Source organism: Schistocerca nitens, chromosome 4, assembly GCF_023898315.1.
Source record: "Schistocerca nitens isolate TAMUIC-IGC-003100 chromosome 4, iqSchNite1.1, whole genome shotgun sequence".
In the NCBI taxonomy this organism is placed as follows: domain Eukaryota; kingdom Metazoa; phylum Arthropoda; class Insecta; order Orthoptera; family Acrididae; genus Schistocerca; species Schistocerca nitens.
In genome coordinates this window covers 888934282-888955235 of record NC_064617.1, presented here as the reverse complement: position 1 = coordinate 888955235, position 20954 = coordinate 888934282, and positions in this window count along the sequence as shown.

Below are 20954 nucleotides of genomic sequence, written 5' to 3'. Positions count from 1 at the left end.
TGGGAATTATTTCTTCCAGATCATCTGTTATTTTTATATCCCTGGTTTGTGCTTCATAATCCTCATTTTGTATCAGTTTATGAGGGTCATAGGTTCTCTTCTTCTTCTGGTGGGGTTTTTTCTTTGCTAATGGGGTTAATTTAATTTTAATTTTTATCATGTAATGATCTGATCCGGTATCTGTCCCTCTCAGTACTTTCACATTGTAAATTTCCTTGTGGTAATTCTTATCCATGCAGACATGATCCAGTTGCCATTCTCCTTTTTTCCAGTCTGGATGTTTCCAAGATTTTAGTTTACTTGGTCTTCTCTTAAAATACGTCGACTTTGAGATCATGTCATGGTTTCTGCAAAATTCCACTAGTCTTATGCCATTTTTGTTTGTTCTTCTTTGTGCTGTCCATTTCCCTATTATGTCTCTATATCTCTTTTCCCTTCCTAACTGGGCATTGAAGTCTCCAATTAAAATTTTGATGTGATTTTTATTAATGTTATTCGTCGTTTGATCTAAGAGCTCCCAAAATTTTTCTACCTCTTCTCTGTGTTCTTTTTTATTATTTTTATCATTTGTTGGGGCATGGGCATTTATTATTGTGTACACTTTATTTGCAGCTTTTAGAGTTAATGTTGAGAGCCTGGGAGATTGTGCTTTAAATTCTATTATGGACTCTATTATTTTCAGACTCACCACGAATCCTGTTCCAAATTGTGGATACTGTTTCATGACTCTTTTCCCTGGTATTCCCTTATAAATCCTATATCCTTGTGATTCTATCGGCTCCTGATCAGTATTTCTCATTTCTTGAAGTCCGGTTATGAGAATCCCCTTGTGATCCATTTCATCCGTCAGAATTTGGAGTTTGCCTGGTTGTATGAGGGAATTTATATTGTGTGTCGCAATGTAGTTTATTTGTCCTGTCTTGAGTTTTGGTCGTCTGTCCGTTTTGGGTATTTTCAGATGTTCCGACTCATCCAAGTTATCTTTCAGGTGACTGCCCACCGTATCTGAGTGCAGTCTTCCTTGGTTATTGCCAAGCGGTGGATTATTCCTTGAAAGATTTCCTTCCATGTTTGACTTTCAAAGGTAGTCAACCTTGTATGGAGCAAGCTCCGAGTTACAACTACGGTTGTTAGCCGTAGAGGTTGTTTAGTGTTTGGTCCGCGAGAGCTATTTTATTTCGCTCAAGTCCACCGGTAAACCGGTGAGGACCCCCCTATCCGCCACCTGGGACGCGCCACGTCGGAGTATCACTTCTCCGCCTGCTACGACACCGTAGTAGGTTCGTGGACAGGTGCATTATAAAGTGGATAAACCCGAAACTAAAAAATCATCCCTTATTTGGAGTGAAGACCTGGTGGATATCAATGTTTGAATGAATACAAACCAAAAGAGTGTGAGATGAAGAATATTAGTTGTAGTGAAGGGGAGAGTGGATGCGTCTCAAAACCAATCAGATTAGTGACTTTAAAGTGGAAAGCGCCATAGAAGATATGGGCATTTCTAGGGAATGCGGATGTAGTTACCAGTCATAGCCGAAGTAGTCACAGGTTAAATGGTGAAAATAATGTGAAGGGGGGAGGCGAAATAGTGTATGACAATTGTTCACAACTTATAGCAAGCCCTGTAGACTACAAGTTTTACGATAAAAGCAAATTTATTATAGTTAGATTATAATGAAGCGGATTTTGAAAATTCGAAAGAAATTGTTTCAAACGAAATACATTTCTCAGCATCAGTCGAAAAGTAATAACAATCTTTCCAGTGAATTACAATAACAGTGATAATCTAACGATCTTGTACTGGCACAGAAACTTTTGTTCGATGGATTAGATAAAAGTCTTAAGATGTTGCGGTTGTCACAGTGTCTACAAGTACCCAAATCAATAGGAAGAAGGTAAAGATATGGAAGACGAGGGACAGCAGAACCTCGAGTTAAACCATGATCAGTAACAGAACCAGACAGCTTTTTATCGAATGATCCAGCAATTGGGCAGGACTTTATACGGGATTAAACTGTGCTGCATATGAGCAGTTATTGGAAAGGCAGTTTGTAGGAAAATACCAGTGATTAATTGGAGCATACCCCCCTGCGGGTTCGGGGGTAAGAATAGGCGGCGGTATTCCTGCCTGTCGTAAGAAGCGAATATAAGGAGTCTCATAAGTTTCGGCCTTATGTGATGGTCCCCAGTCGGGTTTGACCTCCATGTCTCAAAATTCTTCCAAAGAGCGAGACGATTGGGGAAGGGCGCCTTACTTGGTGCATTGTGTCCATCTTGCGGTCAGACCTTTCGCCAGCTTATTCGTTGTTGCATTGTAGTCCTGCCCGCTCTCCATCTCTTGGGCATGGATACATTCCTGCGTGCACTTTCCGCCATGTGATGTGCAGTGCCACTTCTGCACTGACGGAGACCATGGACTACATGTCACCTAAAATCCAGCACGGTAGCCAGTCTGTTGTGGTGAAGCCGCCATGTACCCTGTTGGTTGTAGCCCCATGACAACACAGGGATCGCTCTACTGATGCCTGCGCCGTTTACTCCCCATGTATGCCAAGGAGTAGATGCCCATCTCCCTGGGGCATCAGGCCTTCCGGCAATGGCCATCCTGCCAGGTGACCCTTGCTGTGGCTGGGTGGCGCCCATGGGGACGGCCCTTGGTCGGAGTAGGTGGCATCAGGGAGGATGACACGCAATGAAGCATGGCACATCATCTGTTGCTGGTGGCCAGCCAACGGCAGTCTCTAAGCGTTCGAGAGCTCACTTTAAAGCTAACGTGTATGACCACAAATAGTTCCCCTCCCTGGCCACACCATGGGAGGAACGAAAGTCTATGAATGACAGTGAAACGTATTCGCCCCGATATCTCGTCTGTACCAGAGCTGATGGGGAATCCTTTGTATCCATGAAGCCTCAGTTCTTTGTAGAGCATTTAGAGGACAAGTTCGGGGAGGTGGAGGGCTTGTCCAAAATGCGGTCCGGTTCAATCTTGATAAAAACAGCATCCTCTGCCCAGTCACGAGCATTGCTCGCGTGTAAGAAGCTGGGGGATGTGCCAGTTACTATCACTCCTCATAAAAGCTTAAATATGGTCCAGGGCATTATTTTCCACAGAGATCTTCTTTTACAGTCCGATGACGAGTTGCGCGCCAAGTTAGAGCGACGAGGCGTCCATTTCGTGCGGCGCGTCCACCGGGGTCCGAGGGATCACCTAGTTGCCACCGGTGCCTTCATCTTGGCCTTCGAGGATGACACATTACCTGAGAAGGTCAAAGTGATGGTCTACCGTTGTGATGTTAGGCCATATATCCCTCCTCCGGTGCGGTGCTTCAAGTGTTGGAAGATCGGCCATATGTCGTCCCGCTGTGCTTCCAGCCTTATATGTCGCGATTGTGGTCGACCATCCCATCCTGATACTCCATGTGCCCCGCCTCCCATCTGTGTCAACTGCGGAGAGCACCATCCGCCTTGCTCACCGGACAGTGAGATTATACAGAAAGAACGGAAAAAAATGGAATACAAGACCCGGGATCGACTGACCTACACTGAGGCTACACGGAAATTTGAACGACTTCATCCAGATCGCATGATGTCCTCTTATGCCGCCACTGTCACTCCTGCTACAGTTCCCATAGCTGCACCACCTGCCCCCCTTGATCGTGGGGGGCACTTCAGTCCCTGTTGCTCCTCCTCCATCTACTTCAGAAGCAGGAGCAACACCCCCCCTCCCCCAACCATCGGGGACATCAGTTCCCCCTTCCCAGCCGGAGAAGAGCAAGACTTCTTCGGCTCCTCTCGCTAGGAAGCGATCCCTTGGGGACCTCCCTTCGCAAGTTCAGACCAGCAGAACAGCAGATACCCGCAAGTGGCTGGAACAACGACTGGTCACTGGTTGTAGGGCCTCACAGTCGTCGTCCATCCCTGAGACTGACCCAGGGAAGTCCTCCCAGCCAGAACCACCAAAGGCATAGCGAGAGAGAAAGAAGAAGAAAAAGGTTCCCAAGAATCCCAACATTGCGGTGGCACCCGTCCCACCGCTTCCTACAAGCTCAGCATCTGAGGATGAGGTCAAGATTCTGGCGTCTGCTGATGACCTGGATCTCGCCGGTCCCTCAGACGCAATGAATGTCACTCACGCGGGTACTTAAACAGTGGCAGCAAGTGACCCAGCTGCGTAAACTGCTTCCCCACTCCCTTCACGCCTTTCTCAGCTATGGACAATACTATCCTCCAGTGGAACTGCAGCGGTTTCTTCCACCATCTAGCTGAGTTCCGACAACTTCTCAGCCTTCACCCTTTCCTCTGTATTGCTCTACAAGAAACTTGGTTACTGGCTATGTGAACCCCCGCACTCCATGGCTATCTGGGTTATTATAGGAACTGGGCAGCTTATGAAAGGGCATCTGGTGGCATCTGCATCTATGTCCTTCACTCCCTTCACAGCGAGTCTGTCCCTCTACAAACACCTTTAGACGCTGTCGCTGTTCGGGTGTGGACGCGACAGGCTGTTACTGTCTGCAGTCTTTATCTTCCACCGGATGGTGGTGTCCCGCACCGTGTCCTTGCTGCGTTGATAGCCCAATTGCCGCCTCCTTTCCTGTTACTGGGCGACTTCAACGCCCGTAAACCTCTGTGGGGTGGGTCAGTGGCAACAGGTCGAGGCACCACCGTTGAGAATGAATTGACACAGCTAGTCCTTTCCATTTTAAATGATGGTGCCTTCACACATTTCAGTGTGGCACATGGCACGTACTCCGCCATCGATCTTTCGATCTGCAGCCCTAGCCTCTTACCATCTGTCAATGGAGCGTGCATGACGACCTGTGTGGTAGTGACCACTTTCCGATCTTTCTGTCACTGCTACAATATCACTCATCTGGGCGCCCTTGCAGATGGGCTCTGAATAAGGCTGACTGGGACTTGTTCTCCTCCAATGCCGCCATTGCACCTCTTTCTAATGAAACCATTGATGCTGTGGTTCACTCGGTCACCACTGGCATCGTTACTGCCGCAGAATCTGCCATTCTCCGTTCTTCTGGGTCCTCTCGGCGGGCGCTCCAGCGTCACAAGCGCCATCCATCATTTGAAAACCTCATCGTCTTAAACTGCTCTGTGCGTGGGCCCGCTGTGTCATTCGCCAACACAAGCAGGAGTGCTGAGAACGGTGTGTCTCCACCATTGGCCTCCATATCTCTCCATCGTAGGTTTGGGCCAAGATTAGGCGCCTCTATGGCTATCAGACCCCTGTCAGCGTCCCTGCCCTCTCACTGAATGGAACAGTACTGACTCCGACATCATTGCAAACCGCTTAGCAGACCATTTTGCTCTCAGTTCCGCTTCTGTGAATTACCCACTGGCCTTCCGCTCCATTAAAGAGCAGTTGGAACGTCGGAGCCTTTAATTTCACACCTGCCATCCTGAATCCTACAATGTCCCACAGTGCCCTAGCTGCTTGCAGCTTCCAGGCCAGATCGCATCCACTGTCAGATGCTTATACACCTCTCAGTGGGCTGCCAGCGACGCCTCCTCGACCTTTACAACCGCATCTGGGTCGAGGGTGAGTTTCCATCGCAATGGCGGGAAAGCATTATTATCCCCGTTTTGAAAGCTGGCAAGAACCCATTGGAGGTGGACAGCTACCGCCCCATTAGCCTCACCAACGTTCTTTGCAAGTTGTTCGAACGCATGGTGAGCCAGCAGTTGAGTTGGGTACTCGAGTCTCGGGGCCTTTTGGCTCCGTCTCAGGGTGGGTTCCGTAAAAGCCGCTCTGGCACCGACAATCTGGTGAGCTTCCATACGGCCTTCCGTACGGCCTTTCCCTGCAGTCAGCACCTCATCGCTGTCTTTACGACATGCGGAAGGCGTACGATACGACATAGCGCCATCAAATCCTCTCTATGCTTCATGGTTGGGGTCTTCGGAGTCCACTGCCGATTTTCCTACGAAATTTTCTGTAGCATCGTATTTTCCGCGTGCAAGTCGCGGTCTCCCATAGTTCCTCCCGAGTTCAGGAGAACGGGATACCACAGGGATCAGTCCTAAGTGTCTGCCTGTTTTTAATTGCAATTAACGGGCTCGCTGTGGCGGTGGGAACGTCTGTCTCAGCTTCCTTGTAAGCTGACGACTTCTGCCTCTATGCTCCATTGGCATTGCAGCTGCTGAACGTCAGCTGCAGTGCGCTATCCGCAAGGCGCAGTCTTGGGCTGTAGCGCATGGCCTCCAGTTTTCGGCTGCCAAGACCTGCATTATGCATTTCTGCCGGCGACGAACAGTCACCATGAGCCGCAGCTTTACCTTGCCGGCGAACTTCTTGCTGTGGTGGAGACACATAGGTTTTTGGGTGTGGTTTTTGACGCCCGGTTGACTTGGCTCCCACATATTCGGCAGCTTAGACAGATGTGTTGAAACGTCCCCTTTGAAAAATTGTAAAGGACTGTGCTTAAACTGACACACAATATTTTGTTAGCGCAACGCAATCTGACTTTCAATAATCCCTACAAAAGAATGGGCCCTAACTAACATTAAACTATACCTTTCACAAATCACTTAACTCACAAAAATCTTCGTTACTGGAACTACTGCAATACAGCGAGCGCCACTACTGCCAGCTAAATAAAAGATTCAAACTACTGAAGGCACTAACTACTGATAGGCATAGTTAGCAAATGAAAGATTTTAATAGAGAACAAACAATGTATTTACCTTAATAATGTTGAAAACTCACAATATACATATCCGTTCATGACATCCAGTTTTAAAAATTTCAAAACTCCGCCATCTCTCTCCCCACATCCACCACTGCTGGCGGCTCACCTCCAACTGCGCAACGCTACACGCTGTTAACATCCAGCTGCCGCTGCCCAACACTACAATGGCAGACAACAATGCAAACTAGCCACAGACTGCACACAGCACATCCAGTGATTTTCATACAGAGCGCTACGTAACGTTGCCAACAAGAAAACATAAACAGCCTAATTACACAGCCCCCATGCTCCCCACAAAAAAATTTACAAATTGTTTTGGGCACTGGCCAATAATGATTTGAAAAAATTTTTCATGATTACAATAACAAAGATATCAAATGCACACACTTATTGATACAGTGTTGGTCAAAAGGTAAAATTTTCTCACAGTCCATAAAGACAGTCCTGATCATTCATCATAGTAAAATTGCAGATTTTTTTTCAAAGTCTGAGCAGTAAAAGAAAATGCACACGGAAGTAGTGGATTTCCATGCTGTCTTGAAGAAGTAGTGTTGTTCTTCCAACGGAAAGACAGTGCTGACTCTTGTCATGCAGACAGGTAATGGGTCACAACAGAGCAAACCCACAGCAGAGCCATTCGACGTTTTGAAGAATATTGATAGGTAGGTCATCACAGAGAGTAGACCCACTGTAGTCCTGGTAGAGATTGTGGTATTGGTGGGCCACCAGAGGTGCAGACCCACTGTAGTCCTTGTAGAGATAATGGTATTGGTGGGCCATCAAAGATGCAGCCCCAATGTAGTCCTTGTAGAGACAGCTAGCAGCCATCCGTTGCGACTGTGCAGGTGCACAATCACCATCGAATAGTCTTGCAGAGAATATAGGAAGTCCATAACCACCACTTGTGCACTCACAAAGTTTTTGAAATTGTCCTTAGAACCAGCAATGCTGTTATCCAGTCCCTTGCTGAATTATTAACACACGTGCAAACACTATCAGTCCCTACTTCTCACATATTGTCCATATACTATGACCAACAGAAACGTGTGCAGTGAAATGTAACTTACAAGTTACTTAATTTGATGAACTGGGGTCAATTACAATTTTATAACATAAGAATACAATAACAAAGGTACAAAATAATCATTAAAAACATAATAATACAGATAACATTTGTAGTACAGGCTTTACAAAAGAATCGAAATAATACACTTCTGGAAATGGAAAAAAGAACACATTGACACCGGTGTGTCAGACCCACCATACTTGCTCCGGACACTGCGAGAGGGCTGTACAAGCAATGATCACACGCACGGCACAACGGACACACCAGGAACCGCGGTGTTGGCCGTCGAATGGCGCTAGCTGCGCAGCATTTGTGCACCGCCGCCGTCAGTGTCAGCCAGTTTGCCGTGGCATACGGAGCTCCATCGCAGTCTTTAACACTGGTAGCATGCCGCGACAGCGTGGACGTGAACCGTATGTGCAGTTGACGGACTTTGAACGAGGGCGTATAGTGGGCATGCGGGAGGCCGGGTGGACGTACCGCCGAATTGCTCAACACGTGGGGCGTGAGGTCTCCACAGTACATCGATGTTGTCGCCAGTGGTCGGCGGAAGGTGCACGTGCCCGTCGACCTGGGACCGGACCGCAGCGACGCACGGATGCACGCCAAGACCATAGCATCCTACGCAGTGCCGTAGGGGACCGCACCGCCACTTCCCAGCAAATTAGGGACACAGTTGCTCCTGGGGCATCGGCGAGGACCATTCGCAACCGTCTCCATGAAGCTGGGCTACGGTCCCACACACCGTTAGGCCGTCTTCCGCTCACGCCCCAACATTGTGCAGCCCGCCTCCAGTGGTGTCGCGACAGGCGTGAATGGAGGGACGAATGGAGACGTGTCGTCTTCAGCGATGAGAGTCGCTTCTGCCTTGGTGCCAATGATGGTCGTATGCGTGTTTGGCGCCGTGCAGGTGAGCGCCACAATGAGGACTGCATACGACCGAGGCACACAGGGCCAACACCCGGCATCATGGTGTGGGGAGCGATCTCCTACACTGGCCATACACCACTGGTGATCGTCGAGGGGACACTGAATAGTGCACGGTACATCCAAACCGTCATCGTACCCATCGTTCTACCATTCCTAGACCGGCAAGGGAACTTGCTGTTCCAACAGGACAATGCACGTCCGCACGTATCCTGTGCCACCCAACGTGCTCTAGAAGGTGTAAGTCAACTACCCTGGCCAGCAAGATCTCCGGATCTGTCCCCCATTGAGCATGTTTGTGACTGGATGAAGCGTCGTCTCACGCGGTCTGCACGTCCAGCACGAACGCTGGTCCAACTGAGGCGCCAGGTGGAAATGGCATGGCAAGCCGTTCCACAGGACTACATCCAGCATCTCTACGATCGTCTCCATGGGAGAATAGCAGCCTGCATTGCTGCGAAAGGTGGATATACACTGTACTAGTGCCGACATTGTGCATGCTCTGTTGCCTGTGTCTATGTGCCTGTGGTTCTGTCAGTGTGATCATGTGATGTATCTGACCCCAGGAATGTGTCAATAAAGTTTCCCCTCCCTGGGACAATGAATTCACGGTGTTCTTATTTCAATTTCCAGGAGTGTATATACATCAGTGTTACAGGAATTATGACGTAAGTAAATAAGTAAAAGATCAGAATAATTATTGAAACATCAACTTCACACATGAGCATTAAAACAGAACAGAATTAATAATGTCTAAGCATATTTACAAGGTAAATAACATATTATTAATGCCAATTATATTTGAGGATAACAGTATTCCTCATCATAGTGAATGTAGCTTAGTATTAGAAAAATTCTACAACATAAGTCTTATCAGATAAACATATAAATACAGGAAAAACATAAATACCCAAGGGTACACAAACGTATAGCGGAATAATACAAGGAAAGGACAGGGTTTGTTTTACTGCAGTATTTTGCAAACAAAACTTTCTTTACTTCTCGGAGATCTCCCTTCGTTCTTCATTATTTCCAAAAGTCCTATCTATACCTGCTTCCTGTACTCTATTCACATTTCTTTCAAAATAATTATTTCTTAGTGCACAATACTCATTTTTGCAAATCTGTTTCTTTTAGCTTCTCAATGCATTTCTTCCAATTCTTCATATTTAGTTTCTTATATAGTCTACCCACTCTTAAGCTAACTTAAATCTACTGAGCTCAGATGCTAAACTAAGGAACGAGGCAATGCAGCAGCACAAAACAATTAACACAAACAGCAATGATAAAAAATACAAAAGGCAAAGCAAGCAGCATAAATTACAACTAATATAAGGCAATGAGCAGCAAACAAGAAAAATAAATCAGTAGTAAACTGGCTTAACAGAGTAATGCAAAGTGAAATTTAGTAGCACTACGCCTGGCAAACAGCAGCATAAAATGAAATAACTTATACCTAAACATGACAAAGTTCGAGCAGAAAAAATATTACACTAAAAATGGTCATGTCTAATACCTATGTCACATCTTAACACTAGAGTGATGCATCACAATTTGTTCTACAAAAGAAATTACCAAGTACTTGAAAAGAAAATTTGAATGCAGTTCCTGTGAAGGTAAATGTCTTTTTGTGCTCCCTCATTTTTTTGAAAAAAATTATTATTTACTCGATCTGTAGACAGAAAATATTTATATTAGTACATCTATAAAATTTTATTTTAACCAATGCTGCAGTGCAGCTAGAAACTGGATACCAAATGAAATAAGCAACTATGTACAAAGCAAAGCATAAGAACATCGTTCAATAGCCATGTGGCATTTCATAAGTAGTAAAAAAAAATGTCTCATCTAGAAAGACAGTAGTCATAATCAGGTGTGTAGACAAACTATTTCTCGTCATTTCATTAGGCATTTCAGTAAATATCAGAAAGTACAATATGTTTCCAAGTAATGAGCGTGTCGTATTTGCGATGCTTTCTACAAAGGAATGTCAGAAGCGAGGTTAATGGCCTCTTTTTTTCTCTACCTACTGGCTTTTTCTCCAGGCGGCTGGCCCAGCTGGGCGCCACAACGCATTACATCAAGGTGACTTAGCTTTCTTACCGAAATATTTACGACAGCAGTTTCTGCTACAGTGACAGCCTCATATAAAAATTTCAAATGTCGAGAATTTGCGTTACAAATGTGTAGAAACAAAATCCTATAAATATAACATTGTCCAAAAAATTTTCGTCGGCATTGTAATACATTCGCGCATTTACATACATTTCATAACTCTTAAAGTACAATTCTTGGTTTCCAACAACCTTTTTCACAAACCAGAGTCCCTAACCACTACTCATTATTCCTTACCTTTTTACACATATACATATTCGTCGACACTTCTTCAATATTTCCTCATAACAGATATGTAGTATAATCAAATAACTCATATAGCATCAGCTTATTGATCATAAACATACCGGAACAGCATAATACACATAGTCATCGTAATAATAACATCATAACACCTCAGTCAACTCTCAAAATCGTCGCAGCTTCCTCCAATAATTTCAAAACCTAAAAAAATACTCTGCTCATGTCAAAAGTGTCATCTGCCTCATACGTACTTTAAAAATCGTGATCCCATACCAAATACATCATTCAAAGCTCTCATAGTATCACAATGGTTCCCAAAAAATATGAACAGTTCACAAAGTACAGACAAAATACAATTTCGTAAGTATGAAATTATCCAAATGTGTAATTGCGTAAACATGTGTCACTGATGCAGTAAAAAAAAGTTTATCTCTCAGTTAAATGATCAGATAGCTGTGTAATTTGTGTGTTAGAGAAATATGGTACCGATGTGTAAAGTTGTATAAGCAAATACCATATTAGCTAGGACTCCTTGTGCTTGCCAAACACATGGTACACATAGTAAGCGTGTACCCCCCTGAGGATTAATGTAATTATACCCTCAGGTGTTACAGATTACAGCAATGGAATGAAATGTATCACGGCAAAACTTCGTATCATTGTACTTCAAATATCTTTAAAAATAAATGTTTTAAGTACAAAATTAATCACCCAAATCCGTGTACTGTAGCGCTAAACTGTGCGTCTTGCTGTAAGATAATCTCTGTGGAAGTGTCGTAGTTATTGTCCTCCAAAAGCTAAGTTCTGCAGAAGTCAATGTACTTACCTCATGATAAACAAAAGTGAAATGCTTTGCGTATAGATATCGTAGTTATAATGCTTATTGGCGTGATGAAGAAAGTACTGTACAGTAACGTATTGTTGTGCCACGAAAAAGGCTGTCTCATTGTTCCTATACCACAAAAGTTACTACTAAAACATGTTTTACTTTCCAGGATAATTCAGAAAAACTGTGCAGATATAAAACAGAAACACTGAAAAAGCAACATTGTAAATTGTCACTCATTAGTAGCGTCGTGATAAAATCGTGTAGCTGTCACATAAACTAACCACTGTGTCATCTGGTATCTCACAGAAAGTACTTTAAATCCAGAATGTATTTTCAAGTAAACCAAAATGTTGCATTAAAATCTCATTAGCAGTACCAGTATATGTTCTAAGTATGTAAGCCTGATAGTCGTTACGTAATAGTGCAACTAACAAGCAAGAATGTACACACACAGTAACACTGTGTCGTCTGTTCACAATAACAATGCATTCGTAATTTCTGTTGAAATAAGTTCTCTTGGTTCTTGACTGGATATTTAACTTCATACATTGTTGCATGGTAACAGTTTCTAAGTCTGACAAAGCCTACTAGCAATGTAAAGTGGAAAGTTATATGGCAAAGACAAAGTTAAAAAGCAGATTATCTTTCAATAAACGGTTTTACATGTGAAATGTGGTGTAAACCTTTACTCTTCCTAGTACGCAGCGTTTCAACTTCAACGCAATTATCATGTGGTATCCGTCGGATTCTGTAAGGTCCATTGTAAACTAGAAAGAATTTGTGACTCAAGTGTTTCTTCTTATGTGACAATGAATGAGCTTTAATGAGAACTTTCTGACCAATATATAATTTCTTTGCATTTGCTTTACCGTGTAGTTTTCTCCTTTTGTCTGCTGCAGATTTTATATTTTTAATAGCCAAATCAATTATGTCTTTGTGTCGAAGTTTACGTGTATTCGGGAAAGGTACAAGCTCTCTGATTCTGTTCGGTGGTTCTTCATTCTTCAGTACAAGAGTAGGTGGTAAAGCAGTGGAGTCGTGAGGCATTTCATTCAGCACGTTTTGAAATAAGTGTAAATATCTGTCCCAATGCTGATGCTTTCTGTGACAATAAAGTCTGCAAAGCTTATTGATTTCTTTCATAATCCGTTCAGACGGGTTACAATGTGGTGAGTACAATGAAATAAAAACAGGTTTGATTTTATGATTGAGAAGCATGCGTGACCAAACAGCAAATCTGAATTGCGGTCCGTTATCTGAAATGACTTTACTAACGTGTCCAACTTCCGTAAGAAATTTTTAACAAAGGCGTTGGATACAGACCCTCCAGTGGCTTTACGTAACGGTGTGAAAGAAACAAATTTTGAAGTAAGTTCAACAGCGACCAGAACGTACGAAAATCCATTAGATGTTCTAACAAGCGGTCCCAAGAGATCAACAGCAGCAAATTCTTTTAATTTAGAAGGAATGATAGGAAACAGCGGAGCACGATGGTTTCGCCTTTTGACAAAGTTTGCAAATAGACAAGACTCTTCGAATTCTCTTTTCCATATTGTTAAAATAACAAGTCGTTCGAAGAATATGATAACATTTTCGTGGGCCAAAATGTGCGTAGCTGAAATGAATGTACCAAATGAGCTTATTAACAAAATCGTCTGGAATGCAAAGTACCCATAGCTTGTCATCAACAGTGCAGCGTTTGAAGAGTATGTTGTTTCTAACCAGGTAATAATGCCGAATCTGTGTGTGTGTCTTTTCATGCCATTTACTCTTGATGTCTTTCCAAATCGTATCTTTATCTTGTTCATGAGCAATGTCCTTTAAAGATGTGGTGATGAAGTTTTCAAAGGCGACTTTCTGAATGTAAAGAATACTGAAATTTTTCTCGAGGTTGCCTTCTGTGTTACTTTTCTCAAGCCCAGCCGGTGCGCGTGACAGTGCGTCCGCAACAATGTTCTCCTTGCCGGGAATGTAGACTATTGTGAAGCGGAATTCTTGCAGAAACAATGCCCAACGTTTTAACCTGTCATGATTTAATTTTGAAGACATAAGAAATTGTAATGCACGATGATCACTGTATACTTTTACGTGCTTACCAGAAAGAAAGAAACGGAATTTGTTAAATGCCCAAACGATAGCTAAAGCTTCTAATTCAGTAACGGAATAGTTTTTTTCAGATTTTGTTAGCACTCGGCTAGCAAAAGCAATGGTTTTCTGAACAGTAGTGTAATTTTCTGTGGCTTCTTGAAATAAATGGGCACCAAGACCGACTTTAGAAGAATCCGTGCTAAGGCAGAAATCTTGTGACGGATCTGGATGAGCTAGTATTGGCGCATTAAGTAGCGATTCTTTCAAAGAATTGAATTCCAACTGAGCTTGTTCGTCCCAGTTCCAAATAGTATTTTTTTCCAGTGAGAGAACAAAGTTTTGATGTAACTAGAATTTGCATATTCAGAAAACGACGGTAAAAATTTACAAGACCTAGAAAACTGCGGACTTGTTTTTTTTGTGGATGGAACTGGAATGGCTCTTACTGCTTCTAACTTTTCAGGATCCGGCTGAATACCTTCAGAGGAAATAACATGTCCCAAAAACTTCACCTTTGTCCTACCGAATTCAGACTTTTCCAAGTTAACTGTAATTCCAGATTCTGCAAAAATACGTAACAAACTGTTGAGGATGCGATTATGTTGTTCCCATGAAGCTTCTGCTATTAGAATATCGTCCACATATAAGGTGATGTGACGTTTTAAGAACTCAGGTAATATGGAATTTAGCCCGCGAATGAATGCTGCTGAAGAAATGTTCAAACCAAAAGGAAGTTTCCGAAACTGATAACAAACGCCGAAACAAAGGAAAGCTGTGTATTTTCTACATTCTGGATGAAGTTCGATCTGATAAAAGCTGGATCTGAGATCAATGGAAGACAACACTTTTACACCATTAAAATTTTGAAGAAGTTCTTCCAACGTTTGCGGCCTGTCTGTTTCAGGAATAATGATAGTATTGATTTGTCTCGAATCTAAGACAAGCCTGATCGATCCATTTTTCTTCTCAACAACATGTAATGGATTGTTGTATGAGCTTACTGCAGGCTCAATAATGCCCTCGTCAAGGATAGATTGTGTTTCTGTTCTAACACGGTCCCTATAATGTGCTGGAATTACGTATGGTCTAACACAAAATTTAGTATGCTCACGAACACGAAATTGGTATTGAAATCCCTTGATTGTTCCTGTTTTGTGAGTAAAAATTGTGGAATGTGCTTGTAAAATCTCAAAAAGGTCCTGCCTATCAGTCATTACAATTCTCAATTGTTTAAATTTTATTCTGAGTTAACTCATTAATTTCAAACATGCCGTCGATATCATCCCTGTCAGTACTTGCAGAGTGATTGTTAGTGTCTAGTTCCGTAGAAAATTCCGAACTGTTGTCTAACAGAAGGTAAAGCCGATTAATTTCTTCGTCATGGTTTGAGAGCCAATCTTCAAATTTCAAAGCTATTGACCTACGTTCTTTCTCTAAACTTATTTCAGCATCGTGAAAGTTTAAGATTACTTTGTATTCATTCAAAAAGTCTACTCCCAATATAATTTCCGTCGACAATAATGGAACAATAAGAAAGTTCATAGAGAAGCTGTGGCTTTGGCAAAAGAATTCTAAGTTGGTTTGTTGGCGCACATCTACACTTTTTCCAAAGATTGCACCTTGTAATTTAATCTTACGTAACGGAAGTGTGGGACAATCGTTCGATTTGTTGCATTTGCTAAAGGCTGTTTCACTAATTACTGAAATGGGACTGCCAGAGTCAAGTACTGCCGTAAATTTTACGTCATTTACAGTAATGTGAATCACAGGATATGCAATGTTGTTATTTTTTACGTCGTGTTCCTGGAGTAAGATGTCCCTAATGTCTTCCATTTTTACGTAATTACTAGCTACGGCAGCTGCTTCGTCAGTTTCATAAGTACGTTTTGTGGCTGCCAGCGGTATGAGTCATTGCCTATTGTGTCTTTGTTGGCGCGCGTCGTTATTTGGATTTGGAGACCTAACATCTACAAATTCACCTTGTCGAGAGGGCTCTGCTCTCTTTGAATCCCGCCAGTTCTGATGCAATTCAGGTCTGTCGCTACGATCATACCGTGTGTCGTCATGTCGGTAGATTCCATAGTTTCTTTCTTGTCGGTCGCGTGGTGGAGAATTTCTCCCTGAATCGTAACTGCGCGCTGGACCGTTGCATCTGAAGTTATTCTGTCTCCCTTGATAATAATTATTTTGGTTCCCATATTGCCTGTTTCTCTGATTGTCTCTGTGATAGTCATTACCGCGGAGAGGTGATCTTTCCCTGTAATTATTACTACTCTGCCAACAGTTTTCATACGGGTGGTGTCTGTTTCGGTCACGATTTACGTTGAAAGAATAGCCTTGTCGTATATTATTTCTGTCATCGTGGAATTGTGACGGATGTGATCTGTAACTGTTGTGCTCCTGTTTTCGCGTTCCGCGATTGTCAGTGTCAATTTCTAGTTCTTGTAACAGTCCCTGAAAAGCTTCAATGTCGTCTTTGCAACGTCCTGCTAAAATAATATGTCGTAAATGTTCAGGTAATTTGATTAAGCAAATGCGGATGAGTTCTGAGGGGCTGTATGGGTTTGAAAGATACTGATTCTTATGCAACATGTCTTCAAAATATTTGACAAGACTGGAAAATTCAGATTGTTCGAAATGTTTCATCATTATGATGCTATGTTTTACTCGGTCTTATGTGGCTTGACACCAATAGGCTGAGAGGAAGGCATGGTAAAATTCTCCTTCACTGTGACAATCGTGAATGACCGATCGCATTCTTACAGCTGGTTCATTCTCTAAATAGCCACACATAAATTCTAATCTGTGCTCTAATGACCAGTTGGGAGGAAAACAATGAGAGAATTGATGGAGCCACGCTTGTGGATGAATGTCGTTGCCAGAATTCTTAAACGTTTTGAATTTACGTGTAGTAATGAACAGCTTATAGTCAAAATCATCATGTCGGCGAGTCGCATGTCGGTCATTGTTACGTCGTGTCGGCGGTTCAATCTCAAAATTCGGTGCACATTGCCAATTTCTTTCATAACTTCCGAAATGCCCTGTGTTATTATTTTGTGGCTGTTCCGTATTTCTATGTCCCTCTTCCCGTATTGGGGCGCGAGTGTCCTCTGAAATACGTAATTCTTGTTTTACCTGTGTCAGCTGATCTTGTACTTCCCGGATTTCTCTTTTGTACTGTGTATTGATTTGATTTTGATTTTGTTTGAATTTTCTAATTTGTTCATACTCTTCAGTGTCCGTGAAGGCTACAGGTCTTGTGTCATTCAGATCATCATCTACCTTTGTAGATAAGTTAGTGAACTGATCTGAAAGTTCGGCTACTTTATCCGATAGTGAAATTATTTCCTCTGTGTGTTTTTCTGAACCAAGTTTCAGAGTGTCCATTTGTGTTGAAATCGTATCTACTGTGTCTTTTAAGTTTTCCTGAGTTTTTGCAAGTTGCATAACCGAATCGGTAGATGCAACTGAGTCAATTTTAGCTTGCAAGGTGTCGTGATTTTCATGAACAATAGTCTGCAGTTCTTTTATGGCTGCTTCGTGATTTTGTAATGCATTTTCATGACGCGAAAAAATAGGTTGGAAATGCTCACAAATCTGTGTTTTTACGTCATTACAGACTTTTTGACATTTAGATTCAATGTTATGTAACTCAGTAGTTAAATCTTCACGTGTTTGTTCAAGTGTGGTGTCTAACTTTTGAAGCTTTTGCTGTGTTTGTCTCTGATTTTGTTCCATTGTGTCTAACTTTTGAAGACTTTGTCCCATTTGTCTCTGATTTTGTTCCATTTGTTGCATTAATTGCGATAATAATGTATTAGTGTCTGGAATCTGTTTCTCTATGCTTTTTGGCAGTGTATTTTCACCGGCAACATTCACATTTTGACAAGCAGAAGAAGTGTCTTGACTTATTTGAGAAAACGGTGAGGACCCAAAACCTAAGTCTACAGTATTTGCAATATCGTGTTCTGTCATTTCGGATTCCTGAGGCGAGCTGTTGCCGACCGATCGATCGATAATGCTTCCTTGTTCACTACCTGTTTCACTGTCTACACCATTATTTGCCGCCCGCTCCATTCCCCTATGCACAATTACCAAATTACTACTTCGAATGTCTGTTAATTCACTACACAGTGGTGCTAATAAGCTACGCTCGTCGTCACTATTATGTCTCAGTTTACTTTGAAACCTATTGTTACGTTTTTCACACGCCATTATCGTCACAATATTTCACACGATAACACAGAACAGCACAATTTGAAGAGCAAAATAACAAAACACATTAACATAGCATTGAAAATAATATCTAGTTAATTGCAAGCGCAGCTGTGAAATACTTAGTGCAAATCTACATGCATGTCACAACTGTTTTACTGTACAACAGTGAAAGACTGCAACTACAAAGGAGATTCTCTCTACAATTACGCGCTAGCAATAAACAAAATCTACACTAATTACACAAACTACAAGGAAAAAATCAGAAGATTCTAGTGAGGTATCCTCGGCTAAGGGTCGACGTATGAAACGTCCCCTTTGAACAATTATACAGGACTGTGCTTAAACTGAAACACAATATTTTGTTAGCGCAACGCAATCTGACTTTCAATAATCCCTACAAAAGAATGGGCCCTAACTAACATTAAACTATACCTTTCACAAATCACTTAACTCACAAAAATCTTCGTTACTGGAACTACTGCAATACAGCGAGCGCCACTACTGCCAGCTAAATAAAAGATTCAAACTACTGAAGGCACTAACTACTGATAGGCATAGTTAGCAAATGAAAGATTTTAATAGAGAACAAACAATGTATTTACCTTAATAATGTTGAAAACTCACAATATACATATCCGTTCATGACATCCAGTTTTAAAAATTTCAAAACTCCGCCATCTCTCTCCCCACATCCACCACTGCTGGCGGCTCACCTCCAACTGCGCAACGCTACGCGCTGTTAACATCCAGCTGCCGCTGCCCAACACTACAATGGCAGACAACAATGCAAACTAGCCACAGACTGCACACAGCACAGCCAGTGATTTTCATACAGAGCGCTACGTAACGTTGCCAACAAGAAAACATAAACAGCCTACTTACAGTGTTGGCGGCATCTTAATGCTCTGCGATGCTTGAGCCACACCAGCTGGGGCGCCGACCGATCTACCCTCTCACGGCTCTACCAGGCATTAATCCATTCCCGTCAGGATTAAGGGAGCCTGGTTTATGGTTCAGCATCCCCTTCTGCGTTGAGTGTGCTGGACCCAATCCTTCACAGCGGGATACGACTAGCCACTGGTGCTTTCCGGACCAGCCCTGTGAACAGCTTACTTGTGGAGGCAGGTGTCCCTCCACTGCAGTTACGGCGCCAACGTTTACTGGCCGCTTATGCTGCACATGTTTGTAGCTTGCCCGGGCATCCTAATTATCGTCTCCTGTTCCCTCAGTCGGTCGTCCATCTCCCAGAACGCCGGCCCTGGTCGGGTTGTACGATCGCGGTCCTCCTCCTTTGCGGGCCCCTTTGCATAACACCCCCGTGGTACGTGCCCCGCCCTTGCCTTCGGCTCGAATTGGCACAGGGCCCGAAGGACTCAGTCCCCCCGGAGGCCTTCCGCCGCCGCTTTCTTTCCATCCTTGCCACGTATCAGGGCTCTGGCGTTGTTTACACTGACGGTTCGATGGTTGCTGGTCGTGTCAGTTATGCTCTGACTCTAGGGGACCATTACGAACAATATTCATTGCCGGCTGGCTGCAGCGTTTTCACTGCTGAGCTGGTCGCCATCTTTCGTGCCCTAGAGTATATCCGCTCCTACTCAGGTGAGTCCTTCGTTATCTGTAGCGACTCCCTGAGCAGTTTACGAGCTATCGACCAGTGCTTCCCTCGCTCTCGTCTGGTGATGGCTGTGCAGGGGTCCCTCCATACTCTTGCCGGTTGTGGCCGGTTTGTGGTCTTTGTGTGGACCCCAGGCCATGTTGGGATACCTGGCAATGAACATGTTGACAGCCTGGCCAAACAGGCCACCAGTAAACCATCTCTGGACATTGGCCTCCCGGAGACTGATTTGCGAGCGATGTTATGGCACAAAATTTTCCAACTTTGGGACACTGAATGGCGCAATCTGACCACGCCGAACAAACTCCGTCCTATCAAGGAGACGACGACTGGGTAGCCGTCATCCATGCGGGTCTCTCGCAAGGAGTCTGTTGTTCTCTCCGGCTGCGCATTGGGCACATATGGATGACGCATGGCCACTTACTGCGCCGAGAGGACCCACCTCTATGTCGCTGAGGATCCGTTTTGGCGGTGGTCCACATTTGGTTGGAGTGTCCCCTTTTAGCGGTGCTCAGGCAAACGTTCGCGCTGCCTGACATGCTACCCGTCCTTTTAACAAATGACACTGCCATGGCAGGCTTAGTTTTGCGTTTTATTCGGGCAGTGGTTTTTTATCAGGAAATCTGAGAGTTAGTTATGTTTTTTCTGTTTTGAGTCTGGCCTTTGGCCTACGATTTTAGACTGAGTTTTAGTGTGTTTCTTGGTGGTTGGCTTTTCCTTTTTTATCTGTATGGTCGGCCAATCACTGTCACACCCTGTGTGATTTTAATTCGTTTTTTCTGATCGCTGTCAGCATCTTTCTTGTCCTGTGTCGTCTCTTGTCGTCTCCATTCTTCGTTTTTATTCTTTGTGGGTGTTTGCAGTTCTGGAAAAAGGGATCGATGACTATCGCAGTCTGGTCCCTTCAATCTCACAAACCAACCAACCAATTGCAGCATATCAGAAAACTGGAAGCTATTTCTGTCTGATAATGGGATACACTTCGCATCGAAGTTGCAGTAGGGAAAGAACAACTAAGAGAGAAAATGAGGTTTGGGTTGGGTTGTTTGGGGGAAGAGACCAAACAGCTAGGTCATCGGTCTCATCGGATTAGGGAAGGACTGGGAAGGAAGTCGGCCGTGCCCTTTCAGAGGAACCATCCCGGCATTT